Raw genomic sequence first — 7,583 nt, forward strand, 5'->3', positions numbered from 1 at the left:
CATTATTATCAAACTTATCACATTAGAACATTACAGATACACTTTGGTATATGTCTATTAAAACAGAGGTAGAATATCTTTCCACTACTATACACACAATTAGTATATATATAATAAATGTTCACCCCATTAACAATTCACTATCAAAATATTTAACAATTCACTATCTAAATATTTTCACTGTATTTATATATTATTACACATGCTATATACAGTTAGGTATTAATTAATATCACACAAGCCCATTATAAGAGGGTCATAATTACACATTGGGCCACTATAATTGTTCGTCATATTTTAATACACTTTATACACATATTTATTTATCAATATATATTTTAGCTTATAGACATCATATCATTAATAGTTAGTGCTTTCTGTTAGTAGTTATAAATTAGGTTAGTTACCATTTAACCCTTTAATGACCACAGCACTTTTCCATTTTCTGTCAATTTGGGACCAAGGCTATTTTTACATTTCTGCAGTGTTTGTGTTTAGCTGTAATTTTCCTCTTACTCATTTACTGTACCCACACATATATATACCGTTTTTCTCGCCATTAAATGGACTTTCTAAAGATACCATTATTTTCATCATATCTTATAATTTACTATAAATTTTTTTTTATAAAATATGAGGAAAAAATGGAAAAAAAACACACTTTTTCTAACTTTGACCCCAAAATCTGTTACATATCTACAACCACCAAAAAACACCCATGCTAAATAGTTTCTAAATTTTGTCCTGAGTTTAGAAATACCCAATGTTTACATGTTCTTTGCTTTTTTTGCAAGTTATAGGGCCATAAATACAAGTAGCACTTTGCTATTTCCAAACCATTTTTTTTCCAAAATTAGCGCTAGTTACATTGGAACACTGATATCTTTCAGGAATCCCTGAATATCCCTTGACATGTATATATTTTTTTTTAGTAGACATCCCAAAGTATTGATCTAGGCCCATTTTGGTATATTTCATGCCACCATTTCACCGCCAAATGCGATCAAATTAAAAAAAATGTTCACTTTTTCACAAATTTTTTCACAAATGTTTTGTTTCTCACTGAAATTATTTACAAACAGCTTGTGCAATTATGGCATAAATTATTGTAAATTCTTCTCTGGGATCCCCTTTGTTCAGAAATAGCAGACATATATGGCTTTGGCGTTGCTTTTTGGTAATTAGAAGGCCACTAAATGCCACTGCGCACCACACGTGTATTATGCCCAGCAGTGAAGGGGTTAATTAGGGAGCATGTAGGGAGCTTTTTGGGGTAATTTTAGCTTTAGTGTAGTGTAGTAGACAACCCCAAGTATTGATCTAGGCCCATTTTGGTATATTTCATGCCACCATTTCACCGTAAATGCGATCAAATAAAAAAAAAACGTAAAATTTTTCACAATTTTCGGTTTCTCACTGAAATCATTTACAAACAGTTTGTGCAATTATGGCATAAATGGTTGTAAATGCTTCTCTTGGATCCCCTTTGTTCAGAAATAGCAGACATATATGGCTTTGGCGTTGCTTTTTGGTAATTAGAAGGCCACTAAATGCCGCTGTACATCACACGTGTATTATGGCTAGCAGTGAAGGGGTTAATTATGTAGCTTGTAGGGAGCTTGCAGGGTTAATTTTAGCTTTAGTAGAGCTCAGCCTCCCACCTGAAACATCAGACCCCCTGATCTCTCCCAAACAGCTCTCTTCCCTCCCCCACCCCACAATTGTCCCGCCATCTTAAGTACTGGCAGAATCTCTGCCAGTACTAAAATAAAAGGTATATTTGTTTTTTTTGTAGGTTTTTTTTTTAAGCATATTTACATATGCTGCTTTGTAGGATCCCCCTTAGCCCCCAACCTCACTGATCCCCCACCAAACAGCTCTCTAACCCTCCCCCTCTAACTTAGCGGCGCCATCTTGGGTACTGGCAGCTGTCTGCCAGTACCCAGTTTAGTAAAAAAAAGTAATCTTTCTTTTAAAAAAAATGCCCTTTTCTGTAGTGTAGCTTCCCCACCCCACCAACCTCCCACCACTTGCAGATAACATATACTTAACAATATTATTTTTTTTCTCACATTTATTATAATTATTTTCAGATTTGTTTTCTGTAGTGTAGCGGTTCCCTCCCACCCCGTGCACGCGCCCGCCCGCCACCCCCCGTGCACGCGCGCGCTCCCGTGCGCGCTCCCGACGGTCCCGATCCCGCCCCCCTGCACATTACACGGTGCATCGATGGCCGCCCACCCACCTCCCAAGTCCGCTCCCACCCACCAACGATACCGGCCATCGATGTCCGGTGCAGATAGGGCCACAGAGTGGCTCTCTCTGCATCGGATGGCCATTTAAGGTTATTGCAGGATGCCTCCATATCGAGGCATCACTGCAATAACCGGAAAGCAGCTGGAAGCGAGCAGGATCGCTTCCAGCTGCTTTCCACACCGAGGACGTGCAGGGTACGTCCTCAGGCGTTAACTGCCTTTTTTTTGAGGACGTACCCTGCACGTCCTCTGTCGTTAAGGGGTTAATAACTTGGTTAGTCCCACTAATAATCACTTTGTCATTATATATTTTTTTTTTTTTATTAGGATTTTATATCATATTCATAAACCACGATTATGTATAACATGGTAGATTATTCTTATTCTGGAATTGACCGTCACTAAGTCTAAAAGTAACTCACATATGAATTTTATAAAACAAAATAGTTAATACCACATTTGCAATGCAGCTTTAAAGAAACTTAACAGACACTTTATTGGGAGTAGAGTCCAGCTAACATCATAAGATCAGCTTGTGAGCACATTTAATGTATATATATAAGTGTCATTGATAGCCATGGAAGACCATTGGTTGACACGGACACACCTCTACGAGGAGGGCAAGTGTAAACATTTTTTAGTCTGATGCTAACGTTGAGATTGCAACATATTTGTCCTCTATTCAGTTTATGACTCGAGGTTGAAAACTAATTCGACTCAATCTTAAGAAGGTTTTTCAGTTTGGATGCAGTGGGGAACTTTACGATTAGTATTGACAATAACAGGGCCGGATATTCAGTCAGTCTTGTGACAGCTATATAGGCTAGAGGCTACACGGATAAAGATCAGCACGTAATACAAACACAGAGAACGATAAATCCACACTGATTGGCCAATTCTAAAATAGAGTGTGAGATAACATGCACACACCTCTGTATCTTATTGGTCATTGAGCGTACAACACTGCAGTTATAGACTAGCATTGTTGTATACCGAAACTACTTATGACCATTTCCGGTAGGAAGCGTATTAAATTTAAAGAGTATTACTTTAGAATGACAGAAAATCTCGTCAATTGTATAAGACAATACAAGGAACCAAAAGTTGAGCGAAAAATGACATACATCTATAAGTTATGTTTTATACATATTGCAACACAAGATGGGTCTAACACTACGAACAAGAAGATTAAGTTAAGTTCGATATATTTATTCTTATTTGACAAATAAACATACAGTTTTCTCATATTGGGATACATAAGGATTTTGGTTGATAGATCAAATTATATAAATGTATGGGTTCTTTAATTATATAGGATGATGTTCTGTTACATTGTACAAAGAATTTAACTAATGTTACAATATGTACGAAGTGATTTCACCAGATCCCTGTAGAAAATGTATCAAACATGTTGTTTATTCCATTCAAGAAATGTTAGGTGTAGTTAGAAGGGTTGCTATGGCAACATGAGCATGAGCTAATTAAAAGGGTGTGTAATGGGTGTAACTGATAGCCCAATAAGTATTTTGGGTTTAATAGGAGACTTCAGTCACAGTTCAGTATAACTTGCCTGAGGAAACAGAGTGGTGAGCTCTGAGAAACGCGTAGCGTGTTTTACTGATTTTTTTATGTTCATTTATTTATTTTTATAAAAACTTATTTTGATATACTTCTGAAGTCTCCTATCTTCTATTTGCTACATTGATCCATTGCTTGCCAGAGTGTTATGTGCGCTGGGCCACACAATATACCCAGCTTGCCTCATTAGCACTATAGTGTGCTCCATAATATGTGAGTATCTCTCTAAAGGGATTAGTTGGGGGTCAAAACTGTATCAACTGATCTGCACTAGGAGTCGCCCTCTGTATACCATTCCATTTTTTCAGACCTTTACCATTCAAGAGGAGCAGCCCTGCTTATGGTGCACAGTCAACTGGGACACTGATAAGTTCCCAGACCGTCTACCTAGGCATTATCGTTGCCTTTACCACATGTGAGTACAAAATCTGCAAATATTTATCATCTATTTACATAAATTGGCTACACTAGGAGGCGCCCTTTCTTTTTTGTCTCACACATACACTATATATATATACTCTTCCATTGCTGTTTTTTATCTTAGTTGAGAGCTTGTGAGTGAGTGCTGGACTTTTTCTATGTGTTTATATTAATGTATTATTTTTTTTGTAATTTTCCCTGTTTGGGCCTTGCACCCAGGCCTGACTGGGGTTAACTGCCTGTGACTCTAGTGACAGTGCAGCTTTCTGAGAGTGCTGGTTTGCACCCAGGGCTGTGCATGTTGCAGTGTCATGGGATGTGTACCCGGTCCGGCCTGAGAGTGCTGACCCCACCCGTGTTTTGTATATGTTTGGGGAGATTACATAAGCCTGTGCACCCTCCATTTTTTCACAGTTGCTTTTTTTCACAGTTGTTTGATAGTGAGCCTGCATTGTGTGGCTGTTTAGGGACCCAGGTTTATTTGGAAGAGACCTTGACAAGGTACCTGGGCTTTTCCCATTTGACCAGATGCGGTAACTAACTACTTTTCCATTGCTGTTTTTTATCTTAGTTGAGAGCTTGTGAGTGAGTGCTGGACTTTTTCTATGTGTTTATATTAATGTATTATTTTTTTGTAATTTTCCCTGTTTGGGCCTTGCACCCAGGCCTGACTGGGGTTAACTGCCTGTGACTCTGGTGACAGTGCAGCTTTCTGAGAGTGCTGGTTTGCACCCAGGGCTGTGCATGTTACAGTGTCATAGGATGTGTACCCGGTCCGGCCTGAGGGTGCTGACCCCATCCGTGTGTTTTATATATATATATATATATATATATATATACACACACACACAAATATGCACACAAACACACACACATTATATATATATATATATATATATATATATACACACACACATACAAATATGCACACACACACAATATATATATATATATATATATATATATATACACACACACACATACAAATATGCACACACACACACTATATATATACACACACACACAATTGAACCACCTACTGAAAATCTAAATGTCCAAATTAGTCCAATATGTATTGTACCTTCACTATAACAGCTTTATGCAAAATGCATAAAGAAGTGATGTGCTTATACACAAAGAAAGTGCAGGGCAAAAAGCCCGGAACGTAGCTAAGGGTTAAGGCCTGGAGGAGTGAGTGCTGCTGTGTGTGTGTGTTAGTTACAATGTTGCATTGTGTTGGGAGGGGTTTACTAACCTTATAAGAGGGATGTGCAGGGATTCCACTTCCTCTTTGTTCCTGTGGACTCCCAGAAGATCTTTCAGCTTAGCAGTTTGCAGCAATTTTCCAATGGAAGGACGAATCTGGAGAATGGGAAGAGATGGAGTTAGAGGACGTTGATTGGGTCGCACCATCCCCATCTGGAAATATTACGCCGGGTCTGGGCCATGTGTCTGGGCTGTGTCTGCCCGTTTCTCCCTCGGGGGGAAGGGTAGCCCTGTTTCATTTTCTTCTCCTGCACGGGAGAATTTAGTTGGGGATGGTGGGAAAGAGTGTAGGCCCCCAGGGGATGTAGGGCTTGAGGGGCGAGCAAGCGCGCTAGGCGGGTCAGGCATAGGGCCTAGAGGGTCCCAGAGGAGCTCCGGTTTCTGCTCCGAGGGTCCCGGTGAGGCACCCGGGGGTTCTGGAGTGGGCCTTAGGCAGGGGCCTGTAGTTTCTGGGCCCAGCGAGGCCATAAGGGGTTCGGGTACCTCTGGGGAGGGTTCCGTTGGCGTCGGTAGTGGGAGCAGTGCGGCCTTACCTGCGGCGGTGGTCCTCTCCGGGGAATCTGTGGCGGCGGCGGTGTCCCTCCTACAGTCCTTAGCGTCGGTCCTCGCGGGTGCGTCGGTCCTCGCGGGTGCGTCGTCGGGTGCGGCGGTACTTCAGGCCCAGGCTTCAGCCTATAGTAGTGTGCAGGCCTCGAGTTCGTCGTCCCTTTCAGCATCCAAAATGGCCGCCGCGTCAACTTCCGGTGATGTCACTTCCGCTTGCGGCACTCGCAATCTGGCCAGTGAACCGAGCGAATCGTTCCCCTCTGGCTCCGGAGGTAAGAAGGGAGCACCTCGGGGGGGGGGGACCCGCTCTTGGGGGCAAGACAGCTAGGCCTCAGGAGGCCGAAGGGGCACTTAGTAGGCCAGGACAGGGGGCAGAGGCGGAGAGTCACGGGGCAAGTGAAATTGAGGAAGCGGGTCAGCAAGGCCCCTTCGGGGGTGGCGCAGCAGGGAGTGCGCACAAGAGCCGCAGCAGGAACAAGCAATAAAGGAGGGGATGCCGAGAGGGCGCCCTCCTCGCGCTCGCGGCCTACGTTAGGAGGGGGCAAAGCCAAGGCAGCCCCCGCACGCGCTGCGGCCCAAAGTAAAGGGAAGGCCCCCGCGGCTAAAACCACGCATAAGGGGGCACATAGTTCAGGGGGTGACACCGCGGTAGCGGAGCCCCAGGAGCAAGGCCTGCAGGGTAGGTTGACGCCCAGCAGGACCTCACCAGCACGGTCGGGGCAAATTGCCACGAGAGGGGCTGTAAAAAGGGGACATGCTAGCATTAGCGATGGCCCTGGGGAAGGCCTGGAGAGCCCTGGGAGGGGGTTGGTAATACAGGCCCAGGGATCGAAGTCTCAGGGCCGGAGTAGGACCATGAGATTTCAGGAGGATTCTGCTAGTGGGCTGGCCACCAGTACAGATGATGATGTGAGTTTTGCATGCGGTGTGAGTGACCGGGAAGGGTATCTAGAATCTGGGGAAGGGGGGGATGGGGAGGAGACGGCTGGCTCTTCCCAAGGTACTAACCTCTTGGCTTCTATTTTGCAGGTACCCAGGACATCCTCATCCAGCAGGGACATGGCGACTCAGAGTTCCGGAGCTCTTGTGCCGAGAGGAGTCAGCAGTGCTTCTGGACAAGGCCAGGCCGCATCAGGTGCTTCCTCTGGTGAGTTACAAATTGGTTTCCCTAGGGGGCGGTGTAATTCCTCCAGCTCTAGTGGGTCAGGTTCAGGGTCTGAGATAGACGGGTCCCTGGGTTTGCACACGAAAGGGCATAAGAGGATGTATAGAATGTTGAGAAAGATGAGTAGGGGCAATCACGGGGATGGCAATGCCAGTAGTGTGGCGCAGTCATCTCAAGTCCTAGGGGTTGCTGGGGGTTCACCACAGGCGGTGAACAGAAAGGCACATGGGGATACTTATTCGTGCCAGGTACACAGTTTGCATGCACACCTCAAGTCTAAGACGGTGAAGCTTATCCAGGACAGTAAGTATGTGAACATGTTTGAGCTGTCGGCAGAGGCTTTTAAGTTTAAG

The sequence above is a fragment of the Bombina bombina genome, chromosome 2 (assembly GCF_027579735.1).
Source record: "Bombina bombina isolate aBomBom1 chromosome 2, aBomBom1.pri, whole genome shotgun sequence".
NCBI classification, from domain to species: domain Eukaryota; kingdom Metazoa; phylum Chordata; class Amphibia; order Anura; family Bombinatoridae; genus Bombina; species Bombina bombina.